General features: G+C 47.7%; 12 non-coding genes across 12 annotated transcripts; all 12 read right to left on the reverse strand.

The window, feature by feature from the left end:
• Positions 1-586: 586 nt before the first annotated feature.
• LOC142695082 (U2 spliceosomal RNA) lies at positions 587-777 on the reverse strand. The gene has a single exon (XR_012863232.1). It is a non-coding gene; the product is annotated as a U2 spliceosomal RNA (small nuclear RNA).
• A 1,292-nt stretch (positions 778-2,069) lies between these two features.
• Positions 2,070-2,260, reverse strand: LOC142695083 (U2 spliceosomal RNA). Its single transcript, XR_012863233.1, has one exon. It is a non-coding gene; the product is annotated as a U2 spliceosomal RNA (small nuclear RNA).
• A 1,249-nt stretch (positions 2,261-3,509) lies between these two features.
• On the reverse strand, positions 3,510-3,700 carry LOC142695084 (U2 spliceosomal RNA). Its single transcript, XR_012863234.1, has one exon. It is a non-coding gene; the product is annotated as a U2 spliceosomal RNA (small nuclear RNA).
• Positions 3,701-4,980: 1,280 nt separating this feature from the next.
• Positions 4,981-5,171, reverse strand: LOC142695085 (U2 spliceosomal RNA). Its single transcript, XR_012863235.1, has one exon. It is a non-coding gene; the product is annotated as a U2 spliceosomal RNA (small nuclear RNA).
• Positions 5,172-6,456: 1,285 nt separating this feature from the next.
• Positions 6,457-6,647, reverse strand: LOC142695086 (U2 spliceosomal RNA). The gene has a single exon (XR_012863236.1). It is a non-coding gene; the product is annotated as a U2 spliceosomal RNA (small nuclear RNA).
• Positions 6,648-7,927: 1,280 nt separating this feature from the next.
• LOC142695087 (U2 spliceosomal RNA) lies at positions 7,928-8,118 on the reverse strand. The gene has a single exon (XR_012863237.1). It is a non-coding gene; the product is annotated as a U2 spliceosomal RNA (small nuclear RNA).
• A 1,308-nt stretch (positions 8,119-9,426) lies between these two features.
• LOC142695088 (U2 spliceosomal RNA) lies at positions 9,427-9,617 on the reverse strand. The gene has a single exon (XR_012863238.1). It is a non-coding gene; the product is annotated as a U2 spliceosomal RNA (small nuclear RNA).
• A 1,292-nt stretch (positions 9,618-10,909) lies between these two features.
• On the reverse strand, positions 10,910-11,100 carry LOC142695089 (U2 spliceosomal RNA). Its single transcript, XR_012863239.1, has one exon. It is a non-coding gene; the product is annotated as a U2 spliceosomal RNA (small nuclear RNA).
• Positions 11,101-12,400: 1,300 nt separating this feature from the next.
• Positions 12,401-12,591, reverse strand: LOC142695090 (U2 spliceosomal RNA). The gene has a single exon (XR_012863240.1). It is a non-coding gene; the product is annotated as a U2 spliceosomal RNA (small nuclear RNA).
• A 1,288-nt stretch (positions 12,592-13,879) lies between these two features.
• Positions 13,880-14,070, reverse strand: LOC142695093 (U2 spliceosomal RNA). Its single transcript, XR_012863242.1, has one exon. It is a non-coding gene; the product is annotated as a U2 spliceosomal RNA (small nuclear RNA).
• A 1,292-nt stretch (positions 14,071-15,362) lies between these two features.
• On the reverse strand, positions 15,363-15,553 carry LOC142695094 (U2 spliceosomal RNA). Its single transcript, XR_012863243.1, has one exon. It is a non-coding gene; the product is annotated as a U2 spliceosomal RNA (small nuclear RNA).
• Positions 15,554-16,845: 1,292 nt separating this feature from the next.
• Positions 16,846-17,036, reverse strand: LOC142695095 (U2 spliceosomal RNA). The gene has a single exon (XR_012863244.1). It is a non-coding gene; the product is annotated as a U2 spliceosomal RNA (small nuclear RNA).
• Between the last annotated feature and the right edge of the window lie 813 nt (positions 17,037-17,849).

The raw sequence follows: 17,849 nt of genomic DNA on the forward strand, positions 1-17,849 counted from the left end.
GGTAACATAGTAACAAATCCAAATTGCTGCTCTCTTTGTAGGCAAGCAAGGCTTTGTTGCAACTGCAATTCTTACTTCTTCTTGAAATGTAGGGACGACAGTACATTCCATCACATCCATCTAGTGTACACAGGTAGGTCCATTGTGGCGGGCAGGCGAGCGGGCGGGCTGCTTTATTGGCTGTTTGCTGTTCCCCTACTCCACTCCACTATTTGACTGTTGTGCTGCATCAATCAATCAATCAATCAATCAATCAATCAATCAATCAATCAATCAATCAATCAATCAGTGGCTGGCTCAGGTGCAGCTCTTTAACTTACCTAAAAGGGAGGGCGGAGAGAAGACAAGGAAGGTGAATGAGGTGTTCCAATGTGAAATGCCGGAAACACAGAAACACAGACGACACACAACAAGAGGTGGCAATCTATTCATTAATTGCATTTAATCAATGAGCTCATTATCACTCATGCATTGTCCAACAGGTGTTGAAATAATGGGATTAAAAGGGGAGATCCCTTCAGAAAGACAGAAACAATAGCAAAGACAAAAAACACTTTTGGAATCTGCTTTTAGTCAACACATAAGGAAAGGGTGCACCGGTCCTGGAAATACTGCAATACCAGGTCAATGCGTGGAGTGGACAGAGCAAGCTCTATTTCCATCTCCCTGTTCTAAAAATCCATTTAATATATGGTCCCCAGATAGGGGACGTATCAGATATTAAACTGATAAGAACAGATACTACACTTGATCTTAGCCAAAAGGCCGAGAAGCGATAACCCGAACGGGCCGCGCGTTGCCCGAGGCTGCCCGATACTGCTGTTCAGCCCTTGCAGCGATTCAGCCTACTTCTAGGCAATTCCATGGGGCCCTGCAGGCTCACACACTCACAGCTACACGGGAGGTGAATAAAGGCCGGAGAGGAAGCCAGACAGGATTTGCTTCTTTTGCTTGCACCACAATGCAGTGCTGAAAGAGGAGGAATCTACATAAAAACGCCTTCCTGGCAACGCCCAAATGCCCTGCTGCCATGCAGATAAACACTGGCAGCGGCAGCAAGTGCATGCCCACAGCCACCCCTTGTTCCTTCACACCTTGTATCAGCTGTAATCCAGTCCAGTCCAGTGCTGCCTGCTGAGCAGCACTGACCAACACTGCCTGGGCCCAGGCTTTTATCTCTGAGGCCCCATTATGATGTCAGAAAGCTGGCTCTGGAATCCTGAGGGCTCCACTATGACACGTGCAAAGTTCCGTCTGAACTTTATATAAGACGGTGAGGCTCAGTCAGTCACTCAGTGTTGCCTGAGAGGGCAACACTGCAACAGCCGGCCGCCAGGCTGTCTTTTTTTTGCACAGCTAGTTGCCTCCAGGAGGCCACAAGAGGGAGACAAGGGACTGCAAAATGGAAAATAGGCATCCACCAACTTTACAGACAACTTCTCCTTGCTCCTACAACCTCCATCCTTGCACAGTTTGTTATTCTTCTAGGTAACATAGTAACAAATCCAAATTGCTGCTCTCTTTGTAGGCAAGCAAGGCTTTGTTGCAACTGCAATTCTTACTTCTTCTTGAAATGTAGGGACGACAGTACATTCCATCACATCCATCTAGTGTACACAGGTAGGTCCATTGTGGCGGGCAGGCGAGCGGGCGGGCTGCTTTATTGGCTGTTTGCTGTTCCCCTACTCCACTCCACTATTTGACTGTTGTGCTGCATCAATCAATCAATCAATCAATCAATCAATCAATCAATCAATCAATCAATCAATCAGTGGCTGGCTCAGGTGCAGCTCTTTAACTTACCTAAAAGGGAGGGCGGAGAGAAGACAAGGAAGGTGAATGAGGTGTTCCAATGTGAAATGCCGGAAACACAGAAACACAGACGACACACAACAAGAGGTGGCAATCTATTCATTAATTGCATTTAATCAATGAGCTCATTATCACTCATGCATTGTCCAACAGGTGTTGAAATAATGGGATTAAAAGGGGAGATCCCTTCAGAAAGACAGAAACAATAGCAAAGACAAAAAACACTTTTGGAATCTGCTTTTAGTCAACACATAAGGAAAGGGTGCACCGGTCCTGGAAATACTGCAATACCAGGTCAATGCGTGGAGTGGACAGAGCAAGCTCTATTTCCATCTCCCTGTTCTAAAAATCCATTTAATATATGGTCCCCAGATAGGGGACGTATCAGATATTAAACTGATAAGAACAGATACTACACTTGATCTTAGCCAAAAGGCCGAGAAGCGATAACCCGAACGGGCCGCGCGTTGCCCGAGCCTGCCCGATACTGCTGTTCAGCCCTTGCAGCGATTCAGCCTACTTCTAGGCAATTCCATGGGGCCCTGCAGGCTCACACACTCACAGCTACACGGGAGGTGAATAAAGGCCGGAGAGGAAGCCAGACAGGATTTGCTTCTTTTGCTTGCACCACAATGCAGTGCTGAAAGAGGAGGAATCTACATAAAAACGCCTTCCTGGCAACGCCCAAATGCCCTGCTGCCATGCAGATAAACACTGGCAGCGGCAGCAAGTGCATGCCCACAGCCACCCCTTGTTCCTTCACACCTTGTATCAGCTGTAATCCAGTCCAGTCCAGTGCTGCCTGCTGAGCAGCACTGACCAACACTGCCTGGGCCCAGGCTTTTATCTCTGAGGCCCCATTATGATGTCAGAAAGCTGCAAAGTTCCGTCTGAACTTTATATAAGACGGTGAGGCTCAGTCAGTCACTCAGTGTTGCCTGAGAGGGCAACACTGCAACAGCCGGCCGCCAGGCTGTCTTTTTTTTGCACAGCTAGTTGCCTCCAGGAGGCCACAAGAGGGAGACAAGGGACTGCAAAATGGAAAATAGGCATCCACCAACTTTACAGACAACTTCTCCTTGCTCCTACAACCTCCATCCTTGCACAGTTTGTTATTCTTCTAGGTAACATAGTAACAAATCCAAATTGCTGCTCTCTTTGTAGGCAAGCAAGGCTTTGTTGCAACTGCAATTCTTACTTCTTCTTGAAATGTAGGGACGACAGTACATTCCATCACATCCATCTAGTGTACACAGGTAGGTCCATTGTGGCGGGCAGGCGAGCGGGCGGGCTGCTTTATTGGCTGTTTGCTGTTCCCCTACTCCACTCCACTATTTGACTGTTGTGCTGCATCAATCAATCAATCAATCAATCAATCAATCAATCAATCAATCAATCAGTGGCTGGCTCAGGTGCAGCTCTTTAACTTACCTAAAAGGGAGGGCGGAGAGAAGACAAGGAAGGTGAATGAGGTGTTCCAATGTGAAATGCCGGAAACACAGAAACACAGACGACACACAACAAGAGGTGGCAATCTATTCATCAATTGCATTTAATCAATGAGCTCATTATCACTCATGCATTGTCCAACAGGTGTTGAAATAATGGGATTAAAAGGGGAGATCCCTTCAGAAAGACAGAAACAATAGCAAAGACAAAAAACACTTTTGGAATCTGCTTTTAGTCAACACATAAGGAAAGGGTGCACCGGTCCTGGAAATACTGCAATACCAGGTCAATGCGTGGAGTGGACAGAGCAAGCTCTATTTCCATCTCCCTGTTCTAAAAATCCATTTAATATATGGTCCCCAGATAGGGGACGTATCAGATATTAAACTGATAAGAACAGATACTACACTTGATCTTAGCCAAAAGGCCGAGAAGCGATAACCCGAACGGGCCGCGCGTTGCCCGAGCCTGCCCGATACTGCTGTTCAGCCCTTGCAGCGATTCAGCCTACTTCTAGGCAATTCCATGGGGCCCTGCAGGCTCACACACTCACAGCTACACGGGAGGTGAATAAAGGCCGGAGAGGAAGCCAGACAGGATTTGCTTCTTTTGCTTGCACCACAATGCAGTGCTGAAAGAGGAGGAATCTACATAAAAACGCCTTCCTGGCAACGCCCAAATGCCCTGCTGCCATGCAGATAAACACTGGCAGCGGCAGCAAGTGCATGCCCACAGCCACCCCTTGTTCCTTCACACCTTGTATCAGCTGTAATCCAGTCCAGTCCAGTGCTGCCTGCTGAGCAGCACTGACCAACACTGCCTGGGCCCAGGCTTTTATCTCTGAGGCCCCATTATGATGTCAGAAAGCTGGCTCTGGAATCCTGAGGGCTCCACTATGACACGTGCAAAGTTCCGTCTGAACTTTATATAAGACGGTGAGGCTCAGTCAGTCACTCAGTGTTGCCTGAGAGGGCAACACTGCAACAGCCGGCCGCCAGGCTGTCTTTTTTTTGCACAGCTAGTTGCCTCCAGGAGGCCACAAGAGGGAGACAAGGGACTGCAAAATGGAAAATAGGCATCCACCAACTTTACAGACAACTTCTCCTTGCTCCTACAACCTCCATCCTTGCACAGTTTGTTATTCTTGTAGGTAACATAGTAACAAATCCAAATTGCTGCTCTCTTTGTAGGCAAGCAAGGCTTTGTTGCAACTGCAATTCTTACTTCTTCTTGAAATGTAGGGACGACAGTACATTCCATCACATCCATCTAGTGTACACAGGTAGGTCCATTGTGGCGGGCAGGCGAGCGGGCGGGCTGCTTTATTGGCTGTTTGCTGTTCCCCTACTCCACTCCACTATTTGACTGTTGTGCTGCATCAATCAATCAATCAATCAATCAATCAATCAATCAATCAATCAGTGGCTGGCTCAGGTGCAGCTCTTTAACTTACCTAAAAGGGAGGGCGGAGAGAAGACAAGGAAGGTGAATGAGGTGTTCCAATGTGAAATGCCGGAAACACAGAAACACAGACGACACACAACAAGAGGTGGCAATCTATTCATTAATTGCATTTAATCAATGAGCTCATTATCACTCATGCATTGTCCAACAGGTGTTGAAATAATGGGATTAAAAGGGGAGATCCCTTCAGAAAGACAGAAACAATAGCAAAGACAAAAAACACTTTTGGAATCTGCTTTTAGTCAACACATAAGGAAAGGGTGCACCGGTCCTGGAAATACTGCAATACCAGGTCAATGCGTGGAGTGGACAGAGCAAGCTCTATTTCCATCTCCCTGTTCTAAAAATCCATTTAATATATGGTCCCCAGATAGGGGACGTATCAGATATTAAACTGATAAGAACAGATACTACACTTGATCTTAGCCAAAAGGCCGAGAAGCGATAACCCGAACGGGCCGCGCGTTGCCCGAGCCTGCCCGATACTGCTGTTCAGCCCTTGCAGCGATTCAGCCTACTTCTAGGCAATTCCATGGGGCCCTGCAGGCTCACACACTCACAGCTACACGGGAGGTGAATAAAGGCCGGAGAGGAAGCCAGACAGGATTTGCTTCTTTTGCTTGCACCACAATGCAGTGCTGAAAGAGGAGGAATCTACATAAAAACGCCTTCCTGGCAACGCCCAATTGCCCTGCTGCCATGCAGATAAACACTGGCAGCGGCAGCAAGTGCATGCCCACAGCCACCCCTTGTTCCTTCACACCTTGTATCAGCTGTAATCCAGTCCAGTCCAGTGCTGCCTGCTGAGCAGCACTGACCAACACTGCCTGGGCCCAGGCTTTTATCTCTGAGGCCCCATTATGATGTCAGAAAGCTGGCTCTGGAATCCTGAGGGCTCCACTATGACACGTGCAAAGTTCCGTCTGAACTTTATATAAGACGGTGAGGCTCAGTCAGTCACTCAGTGTTGCCTGAGAGGGCAACACTGCAACAGCCGGCCGCCAGGCTGTCTTTTTTTTGCACAGCTAGTTGCCTCCAGGAGGCCACAAGAGGGAGACAAGGGACTGCAAAATGGAAAATAGGCATCCACCAACTTTACAGACAACTTCTCCTTGCTCCTACAACCTCCATCCTTGCACAGTTTGTTATTCTTCTAGGTAACATAGTAACAAATCCAAATTGCTGCTCTCTTTGTAGGCAAGCAAGGCTTTGTTGCAACTGCAATTCTTACTTCTTCTTGAAATGTAGGGACGACAGTACATTCCATCACATCCATCTAGTGTACACAGGTAGGTCCATTGTGGCGGGCAGGCGAGCGGGCGGGCTGCTTTATTGGCTGTTTGCTGTTCCCCTACTCCACTCCACTATTTGACTGTTGTGCTGCAATCAATCAATCAATCAATCAATCAATCAATCAATCAATCAATCAATCAGTGGCTGGCTCAGGTGCAGCTCTTTAACTTACCTAAAAGGGAGGGCGGAGAGAAGACAAGGAAGGTGAATGAGGTGTTCCAATGTGAAATGCCGGAAACACAGAAACACAGACGACACACAACAAGAGGTGGCAATCTATTCATTAATTGCATTTAATCAATGAGCTCATTATCACTCATGCATTGTCCAACAGGTGTTGAAATAATGGGATTAAAAGGGGAGATCCCTTCAGAAAGACAGAAACAATAGCAAAGACAAAAAACACTTTTGGAATCTGCTTTTAGTCAACACATAAGGAAAGGGTGCACCGGTCCTGGAAATACTGCAATACCAGGTCAATGCGTGGAGTGGACAGAGCAAGCTCTATTTCCATCTCCCTGTTCTAAAAATCCATTTAATATATGGTCCCCAGATAGGGGACGTATCAGATATTAAACTGATAAGAACAGATACTACACTTGATCTTAGCCAAAAGGCCGAGAAGCGATAACCCGAACGGGCCGCGCGTTGCCCGAGCCTGCCCGATACTGCTGTTCAGCCCTTGCAGCGATTCAGCCTACTTCGAGGCAATTCCATGGGGCCCTGCAGGCTCACACACTCACAGCTACACGGGAGGTGAATAAAGGCCGGAGAGGAAGCCAGACAGGATTTGCTTCTTTTGCTTGCACCACAATGCAGTGCTGAAAGAGGAGGAATCTACATAAAAACGCCTTCCTGGCAACGCCCAAATGCCCTGCTGCCATGCAGATAAACACTGGCAGCGGCAGCAAGTGCATGCCCACAGCCACCCCTTGTTCCTTCACACCTTGTATCAGCTGTAATCCAGTCCAGTCCAGTGCTGCCTGCTGAGCAGCACTGACCAACACTGCCTGGGCCCAGGCTTTTATCTCTGAGGCCCCATTATGATGTCAGAAAGCTGGCTCTGGAATCCTGAGGGCTCCACTATGACACGTGCAAAGTTCCGTCTGAACTTTATATAAGACGGTGAGGCTCAGTCAGTCACTCAGTGTTGCCTGAGAGGGCAACACTGCAACAGCCGGCCGCCAGGCTGTCTTTTTTTTGCACAGCTAGTTGCCTCCAGGAGGCCACAAGAGGGAGACAAGGGACTGCAAAATGGAAAATAGGCATCCACCAACTTTACAGACAACTTCTCCTTGCTCCTACAACCTCCATCCTTGCACAGTTTGTTATTCTTCTAGGTAACATAGTAACAAATCCAAATTGCTGCTCTCTTTGTAGGCAAGCAAGGCTTTGTTGCAACTGCAATTCTTACTTCTTCTTGAAATGTAGGGACGACAGTACATTCCATCACATCCATCTAGTGTACACAGGTAGGTCCATTGTGGCGGGCAGGCGAGCGGGCGGGCTGCTTTATTGGCTGTTTGCTGTTCCCCTACTCCACTCCACTATTTGACTGTTGTGCTGCATCAATCAATCAATCAATCAATCAATCAATCAATCAATCAATCAGTGGCTGGCTCAGGTGCAGCTCTTTAACTTACCTAAAAGGGAGGGCGGAGAGAAGACAAGGAAGGTGAATGAGGTGTTCCAATGTGAAATGCCGGAAACACAGAAACACAGACGACACACAACAAGAGGTGGCAATCTATTCATTAATTGCATTTAATCAATGAGCTCATTATCACTCATGCATTGTCCAACAGGTGTTGAAATAATGGGATTAAAAGGGGAGATCCCTTCAGAAAGACAGAAACAATAGCAAAGACAAAAAACACTTTTGGAATCTGCTTTTAGTCAACACATAAGGAAAGGGTGCACCGGTCCTGGAAATACTGCAATACCAGGTCAATGCGTGGAGTGGACAGAGCAAGCTCTATTTCCATCTCCCTGTTCTAAAAATCCATTTAATATATGGTCCCCAGATAGGGGACGTATCAGATATTAAACTGATAAGAACAGATACTACACTTGATCTTAGCCAAAAGGCCGAGAAGCGATAACCCGAACGGGCCGCGCGTTGCCCGAGCCTGCCCGATACTGCTGTTCAGCCCTTGCAGCGATTCAGCCTACTTCTAGGCAATTCCATGGGGCCCTGCAGGCTCACACACTCACAGCTACACGGGAGGTGAATAAAGGCCGGAGAGGAAGCCAGACAGGATTTGCTTCTTTTGCTTGCACCACAATGCAGTGCTGAAAGAGGAGGAATCTACATAAAAACGCCTTCCTGGCAACGCCCAAATGCCCTGCTGCCATGCAGATAAACACTGGCAGCGGCAGCAAGTGCATGCCCACAGCCACCCCTTGTTCCTTCACACCTTGTATCAGCTGTAATCCAGTCCAGTCCAGTGCTGCCTGCTGAGCAGCACTGACCAACACTGCCTGGGCCCAGGCTTTTATCTCTGAGGCCCCATTATGATGTCAGAAAGCTGGCTCTGGAATCCTGAGGGCTCCACTATGACACGTGCAAAGTTCCGTCTGAACTTTATATAAGACGGTGAGGCTCAGTCAGTCACTCAGTGTTGCCTGAGAGGGCAACACTGCAACAGCCGGCCGCCAGGCTGTCTTTTTTTTGCACAGCTAGTTGCCTCCAGGAGGCCACAAGAGGGAGACAAGGGACTGCAAAATGGAAAATAGGCATCCACCAACTTTACAGACAACTTCTCCTTGCTCCTACAACCTCCATCCTTGCACAGTTTGTTATTCTTCTAGGTAACATAGTAACAAATCCAAATTGCTGCTCTCTTTGTAGGCAAGCAAGGCTTTGTTGCAACTGCAATTCTTACTTCTTCTTGAAATGTAGGGACGACAGTACATTCCATCACATCCATCTAGTGTACACAGGTAGGTCCATTGTGGCGGGCAGGCGAGCGGGCGGGCTGCTTTATTGGCTGTTTGCTGTTCCCCTACTCCACTCCACTATTTGACTGTTGTGCTGCATCAATCAATCAATCAATCAATCAATCAATCAATCAATCAATCAATCAATCAATCAGTGGCTGGCTCAGGTGCAGCTCTTTAACTTACCTAAAAGGGAGGGCGGAGAGAAGACAAGGAAGGTGAATGAGGTGTTCCAATGTGAAATGCCGGAAACACAGAAACACAGACGACACACAACAAGAGGTGGCAATCTATTCATTAATTGCATTTAATCAATGAGCTCATTATCACTCATGCTCATTATCACTCATGCATTGTCCAACAGGTGTTGAAATAATGGGATTAAAAGGGGAGATCCCTTCAGAAAGACAGAAACAATAGCAAAGACAAAAAACACTTTTGGAATCTGCTTTTAGTCAACACATAAGGAAAGGGTGCACCGGTCCTGGAAATACTGCAATACCAGGTCAATGCGTGGAGTGGACAGAGCAAGCTCTATTTCCATCTCCCTGTTCTAAAAATCCATTTAATATATGGTCCCCAGATAGGGGACGTATCAGATATTAAACTGATAAGAACAGATACTACACTTGATCTTAGCCAAAAGGCCGAGAAGCGATAACCCGAACGGGCCGCGCGTTGCCCGAGCCTGCCCGATACTGCTGTTCAGCCCTTGCAGCGATTCAGCCTACTTCTAGGCAATTCCATGGGGCCCTGCAGGCTCACACACTCACAGCTACACGGGAGGTGAATAAAGGCCGGAGAGGAAGCCAGACAGGATTTGCTTCTTTTGCTTGCACCACAATGCAGTGCTGAAAGAGGAGGAATCTACATAAAAACGCCTTCCTGGCAACGCCCAAATGCCCTGCTGCCATGCAGATAAACACTGGCAGCGGCAGCAAGTGCATGCCCACAGCCACCCCTTGTTCCTTCACACCTTGTATCAGCTGTAATCCAGTCCAGTCCAGTGCTGCCTGCTGAGCAGCACTGACCAACACTGCCTGGGCCCAGGCTTTTATCTCTGAGGCCCCATTATGATGTCAGAAAGCTGGCTCTGGAATCCTGAGGGCTCCACTATGACACGTGCAAAGTTCCGTCTGAACTTTATATAAGACGGTGAGGCTCAGTCAGTCACTCAGTGTTGCCTGAGAGGGCAACACTGCAACAGCCGGCCGCCAGGCTGTCTTTTTTTTGCACAGCTAGTTGCCTCCAGGAGGCCACAAGAGGGAGACAAGGGACTGCAAAATGGAAAATAGGCATCCACCAACTTTACAGACAACTTCTCCTTGCTCCTACAACATCCATCCTTGCACAGTTTGTTATTCTTCTAGGTAACATAGTAACAAATCCAAATTGCTGCTTTTTTTGTAGGCAAGCAAGGCTTTGTTGCAACTGCAATTCTTACTTCTTCTTGAAATGTAGGGACGACAGTACATTCCATCACATCCATCTAGTGTACACAGGTAGGTCCATTGTGGCGGGCAGGCGAGCGGGCGGGCTGCTTTATTGGCTGTTTGCTGTTCCCCTACTCCACTCCACTATTTGACTGTTGTGCTGCATCAATCAATCAATCAATCAATCAATCAATCAATCAATCAATCAATCAATCAATCAGTGGCTGGCTCAGGTGCAGCTCTTTAACTTACCTAAAAGGGAGGGCGGAGAGAAGACAAGGAAGGTGAATGAGGTGTTCCAATGTGAAATGCCGGAAACACAGAAACACAGACGACACACAACAAGAGGTGGCAATCTATTCATTAATTGCATTTAATCAATGAGCTCATTATCACTCATGCATTGTCCAACAGGTGTTGAAATAATGGGATTAAAAGGGGAGATCCCTTCAGAAAGACAGAAACAATAGCAAAGACAAAAAACACTTTTGGAATCTGCTTTTAGTCAACACATAAGGAAAGGGTGCACCGGTCCTGGAAATACTGCAATACCAGGTCAATGCGTGGAGTGGACAGAGCAAGCTCTATTTCCATCTCCCTGTTCTAAAAATCCATTTAATATATGGTCCCCAGATAGGGGACGTATCAGATATTAAACTGATAAGAACAGATACTACACTTGATCTTAGCCAAAAGGCCGAGAAGCGATAACCCGAACGGGCCGCGCGTTGCCCGAGCCTGCCCGATACTGCTGTTCAGCCCTTGCAGCGATTCAGCCTACTTCTAGGCAATTCCATGGGGCCCTGCAGGCTCACACACTCACAGCTACACGGGAGGTGAATAAAGGCCGGAGAGGAAGCCAGACAGGATTTGCTTCTTTTGCTTGCACCACAATGCAGTGCTGAAAGAGGAGGAATCTACATAAAAACGCCTTCCTGGCAACGCCCAAATGCCCTGCTGCCATGCAGATAAACACTGGCAGCGGCAGCAAGTGCATGCCCACAGCCACCCCTTGTTCCTTCACACCTTGTATCAGCTGTAATCCAGTCCAGTCCAGTGCTGCCTGCTGAGCAGCACTGACCAACACTGCCTGGGCCCAGGCTTTTATCTCTGAGGCCCCATTATGATGTCAGAAAGCTGGCTCTGGAATCCTGAGGGCTCCACTATGACACGTGCAAAGTTCCGTCTGAACTTTATATAAGACGGTGAGGCTCAGTCAGTCACTCAGTGTTGCCTGAGAGGGCAACACTGCAACAGCCGGCCGCCAGGCTGTCTTTTTTTTGCACAGCTAGTTGCCTCCAGGAGGCCACAAGAGGGAGACAAGGGACTGCAAAATGGAAAATAGGCATCCACCAACTTTACAGACAACTTCTCCTTGCTCCTACAACCTCCATCCTTGCACAGTTTGTTATTCTTCTAGGTAACATAGTAACAAATCCAAATTGCTGCTCTCTTTGTAGGCAAGCAAGGCTTTGTTGCAACTGCAATTCTTACTTCTTCTTGAAATGTAGGGACGACAGTACATTCCATCACATCCATCTAGTGTACACAGGTAGGTCCATTGTGGCGGGCAGGCGAGCGGGCGGGCTGCTTTATTGGCTGTTTGCTGTTCCCCTACTCCACTCCACTATTTGACTGTTGTGCTGCATCAATCAATCAATCAATCAATCAATCAATCAATCAATCAATCAATCAATCAATCAATCAATCAGTGGCTGGCTCAGGTGCAGCTCTTTAACTTACCTAAAAGGGAGGGCGGAGAGAAGACAAGGAAGGTGAATGAGGTGTTCCAATGTGAAATGCCGGAAACACAGAAACACAGACGACACACAACAAGAGGTGGCAATCTATTCATTAATTGCATTTAATCAATGAGCTCATTATCACTCATGCATTGTCCAACAGGTGTTGAAATAATGGGATTAAAAGGGGAGATCCCTTCAGAAAGACAGAAACAATAGCAAAGACAAAAAACACTTTTGGAATCTGCTTTTAGTCAACACATAAGGAAAGGGTGCACCGGTCCTGGAAATACTGCAATACCAGGTCAATGCGTGGAGTGGACAGAGCAAGCTCTATTTCCATCTCCCTGTTCTAAAAATCCATTTAATATATGGTCCCCAGATAGGGGACGTATCAGATATTAAACTGATAAGAACAGATACTACACTTGATCTTAGCCAAAAGGCCGAGAAGCGATAACCCGAACGGGCCGCGCGTTGCCCGAGCCTGCCCGATACTGCTGTTCAGCCCTTGCAGCGATTCAGCCTACTTCTAGGCAATTCCATGGGGCCCTGCAGGCTCACACACTCACAGCTACACGGGAGGTGAATAAAGGCCGGAGAGGAAGCCAGACAGGATTTGCTTCTTTTGCTTGCACCACAATGCAGTGCTGAAAGAGGAGGAATCTACATAAAAACGCCTTCCTGGCAACGCCCAAATGCCCTGCTGCCATGCAGATAAACACTGGCAGCGGCAGCAAGTGCATGCCCACAGCCACCCCTTGTTCCTTCACACCTTGTATCAGCTGTAATCCAGTCCAGTCCAGTGCTGCCTGCTGAGCAGCACTGACCAACACTGCCTGGGCCCAGGCTTTTATCTCTGAGGCCCCATTATGATGTCAGAAAGCTGGCTCTGGAATCCTGAGGGCTCCACTATGACACGTGCAAAGTTCCGTCTGAACTTTATATAAGACGGTGAGGCTCAGTCAGTCACTCAGTGTTGCCTGAGAGGGCAACACTGCAACAGCCGGCCGCCAGGCTGTCTTTTTTTTGCACAGCTAGTTGCCTCCAGGAGGCCACAAGAGGGAGACAAGGGACTGCAAAATGGAAAATAGGCATCCACCAACTTTACAGACAACTTCTCCTTGCTCCTACAACATCCATCCTTGCACAGTTTGTTATTCTTCTAGGTAACATAGTAACAAATCCAAATTGCTGCTTTTTTTGTAGGCAAGCAAGGCTTTGTTGCAACTGCAATTCTTACTTCTTCTTGAAATGTAGGGACGACAGTACATTCCATCACATCCATCTAGTGTACACAGGTAGGTCCATTGTGGCGGGCAGGCGAGCGGGCGGGCTGCTTTATTGGCTGTTTGCTGTTCCCCTACTCCACTCCACTATTTGACTGTTGTGCTGCATCAATCAATCAATCAATCAATCAATCAATCAATCAATCAATCAATCAATCAGTGGCTGGCTCAGGTGCAGCTCTTTAACTTACCTAAAAGGGAGGGCGGAGAGAAGACAAGGAAGGTGAATGAGGTGTTCCAATGTGAAATGCCGGAAACACAGAAACACAGACGACACACAACAAGAGGTGGCAATCTATTCATTAATTGCATTTAATCAATGAGCTCATTATCACTCATGCATTGTCCAACAGGTGTTGAAATAATGGGATTAAAAGGGGAGATCCCTTCAGAAAGACAGAAACAATAGCAAAGACAAAAAACACTTTTGGAATCTGCTTTTAGTCAACACATAAGGAAAGGGTGCACCGGTCCTGGAAATACTGCAATACCAGGTCAATGCGTGGAGTGGACAGAGCAAGCTCTATTTCCATCTCCCTGTTCTAAAAATCCATTTAATATATGGTCCCCAGATAGGGGACGTATCAGATATTAAACTGATAAGAACAGATACTACACTTGATCTTAGCCAAAAGGCCGAGAAGCGATAACCCGAACGGGCCGCGCGTTGCCCGAGCCTGCCCGATACTGCTGTTCAGCCCTTGCAGCGATTCAGCCTACTTCTAGGCAATTCCATGGGGCCCTGCAGGCTCACACACTCACAGCTACACGGGAGGTGAATAAAGGCCGGAGAGGAAGCCAGACAGGATTTGCTTCTTTTGCTTGCACCACAATGCAGTGCTGAAAGAGGAGGAATCTACATAAAAACGCCTTCCTGGCAACGCCCAAATGCCCTGCTGCCATGCAGATAAACACTGGCAGCGGCAGCAAGTGCATGCCCACAGCCACCCCTTGTTCCTTCACACCTTGTATCAGCTGTAATCCAGTCCAGTCCAGTGCTGCCTGCTGAGCAGCACTGACCAACACTGCCTGGGCCCAGGCTTTTATCTCTGAGGCCCCATTATGATGTCAGAAAGCTGGCTCTGGAATCCTGAGGGCTCCACTATGACACGTGCAAAGTTCCGTCTGAACTTTATATAAGACGGTGAGGCTCAGTCAGTCACTCAGTGTTGCCTGAGAGGGCAACACTGCAACAGCCGGCCGCCAGGCTGTCTTTTTTTTGCACAGCTAGTTGCCTCCAGGAGGCCACAAGAGGGAGACAAGGGACTGCAAAATGGAAAATAGGCATCCACCAACTTTACAGACAACTTCTCCTTGCTCCTACAACCTCCATCCTTGCACAGTTTGTTATTCTTCTAGGTAACATAGTAACAAATCCAAATTGCTGCTCTCTTTGTAGGCAAGCAAGGCTTTGTTGCAACTGCAATTCTTACTTCTTCTTGAAATGTAGGGACGACAGTACATTCCATCACATCCATCTAGTGTACACAGGTAGGTCCATTGTGGCGGGCAGGCGAGCGGGCGGGCTGCTTTATTGGCTGTTTGCTGTTCCCCTACTCCACTCCACTATTTGACTGTTGTGCTGCATCAATCAATCAATCAATCAATCAATCAATCAATCAATCAATCAATCAATCAATCAGTGGCTGGCTCAGGTGCAGCTCTTTAACTTACCTAAAAGGGAGGGCGGAGAGAAGACAAGGAAGGTGAATGAGGTGTTCCAATGTGAAATGCCGGAAACACAGAAACACAGACGACACACAACAAGAGGTGGCAATCTATTCATTAATTGCATTTAATCAATGAGCTCATTATCACTCATGCATTGTCCAACAGGTGTTGAAATAATGGGATTAAAAGGGGAGATCCCTTCAGAAAGACAGAAACAATAGCAAAGACAAAAAACACTTTTGGAATCTGCTTTTAGTCAACACATAAGGAAAGGGTGCACCGGTCCTGGAAATACTGCAATACCAGGTCAATGCGTGGAGTGGACAGAGCAAGCTCTATTTCCATCTCCCTGTTCTAAAAATCCATTTAATATATGGTCCCCAGATAGGGGACGTATCAGATATTAAACTGATAAGAACAGATACTACACTTGATCTTAGCCAAAAGGCCGAGAAGCGATAACCCGAACGGGCCGCGCGTTGCCCGAGCCTGCCCGATACTGCTGTTCAGCCCTTGCAGCGATTCAGCCTACTTCTAGGCAATTCCATGGGGCCCTGCAGGCTCACACACTCACAGCTACACGGGAGGTGAATAAAGGCCGGAGAGGAAGCCAGACAGGATTTGCTTCTTTTGCTTGCACCACAATGCAGTGCTGAAAGAGGAGGAATCTACATAAAAACGCCTTCCTGGCAACGCCCAAATGCCCTGCTGCCATGCAGATAAACACTGGCAGCGGCAGCAAGTGCATGCCCACAGCCACCCCTTGTTCCTTCACACCTTGTATCAGCTGTAATCCAGTCCAGTCCAGTGCTGCCTGCTGAGCAGCACTGACCAACACTGCCTGGGCCCAGGCTTTTATCTCTGAGGCCCCATTATGATGTCAGAAAGCTGGCTCTGGAATCCTGAGGGCTCCACTATGACACGTGCAAAGTTCCGTCTGAACTTTATATAAGACGGTGAGGCTCAGTCAGTCACTCAGTGTTGCCTGAGAGGGCAACACTGCAACAGCCGGCCGCCAGGCTGTCTTTTTTTTGCACAGCTAGTTGCCTCCAGGAGGCCACAAGAGGGAGACAAGGGACTGCAAAATGGAAAATAGGCATCCACCAACTTTACAGACAACTTCTCCTTGCTCCTACAACCTCCATCCTTGCACAGTTTGTTATTCTTCTAGGTAACATAGTAACAAATCCAAATTGCTGCTCTCTTTGTAGGCAAGCAAGGCTTTGTTGCAACTGCAATTCTTACTTCTTCTTGAAATGTAGGGACGACAGTACATTCCATCACATCCATCTAGTGTACACAGGTAGGTCCATTGTGGCGGGCAGGCGAGCGGGCGGGCTGCTTTATTGGCTGTTTGCTGTTCCCCTACTCCACTCCACTATTTGACTGTTGTGCTGCATCAATCAATCAATCAATCAATCAATCAATCAATCAATCAATCAATCAATCAATCAGTGGCTGGCTCAGGTGCAGCTCTTTAACTTACCTAAAAGGGAGGGCGGAGAGAAGACAAGGAAGGTGAATGAGGTGTTCCAATGTGAAATGCCGGAAACACAGAAACACAGACGACACACAACAAGAGGTGGCAATCTATTCATTAATTGCATTTAATCAATGAGCTCATTATCACTCATGCATTGTCCAACAGGTGTTGAAATAATGGGATTAAAAGGGGAGATCCCTTCAGAAAGACAGAAACAATAGCAAAGACAAAAAACACTTTTGGAATCTGCTTTTAGTCAACACATAAGGAAAGGGTGCACCGGTCCTGGAAATACTGCAATACCAGGTCAATGCGTGGAGTGGACAGAGCAAGCTCTATTTCCATCTCCCTGTTCTAAAAATCCATTTAATATATGGTCCCCAGATAGGGGACGTATCAGATATTAAACTGATAAGAACAGATACTACACTTGATCTTAGCCAAAAGGCCGAGAAGCGATAACCCGAACGGGCCGCGCGTTGCCCGAGCCTGCCCGATACTGCTGTTCAGCCCTTGCAGCGATTCAGCCTACTTCTAGGCAATTCCATGGGGCCCTGCAGGCTCACACACTCACAGCTACACGGGAGGTGAATAAAGGCCGGAGAGGAAGCCAGACAGGATTTGCTTCTTTTGCTTGCACCACAATGCAGTGCTGAAAGAGGAGGAATCTACATAAAAACGCCTTCCTGGCAACGCCCAAATGCCCTGCTGCCATGCAGATAAACACTGGCAGCGGCAGCAAGTGCATGCCCACAGCCACCCCTTGTTCCTTCACACCTTGTATCAGCTGTAATCCAGTCCAGTCCAGTGCTGCCTGCTGAGCAGCACTGACCAACACTGCCTGGGCCCAGGCTTTTATCTCTGAGGCCCCATTATGATGTCAGAAAGCTGGCTCTGGAATCCTGAGGGCTCCACTATGACACGTGCAAAGTTCCGTCTGAACTTTATATAAGACGGTGAGGCTCAGTCAGTCACTCAGTGTTGCCTGAGAGGGCAACACTGCAACAGCCGGCCGCCAGGCTGTCTTTTTTTTGCACAGCTAGTTGCCTCCAGGAGGCCACAAGAGGGAGACAAGGGACTGCAAAATGGAAAATAGGCATCCACCAACTTTACAGACAACTTCTCCTTGCTCCTACAACCTCCATCCTTGCACAGTTTGTTATTCTTCTAGGTAACATAGTAACAAATCCAAATTGCTGCTCTCTTTGTAGGCAAGCAAGGCTTTGTTGCAACTGCAATTCTTACTTCTTCTTGAAATGTAGGGACGACAGTA

The sequence above is a fragment of the Rhinoderma darwinii genome, assembly GCF_050947455.1.
Source record: "Rhinoderma darwinii isolate aRhiDar2 chromosome 5 unlocalized genomic scaffold, aRhiDar2.hap1 SUPER_5_unloc_47, whole genome shotgun sequence".
Classification (NCBI taxonomy): Eukaryota; Metazoa; Chordata; class Amphibia; order Anura; family Rhinodermatidae; genus Rhinoderma; species Rhinoderma darwinii.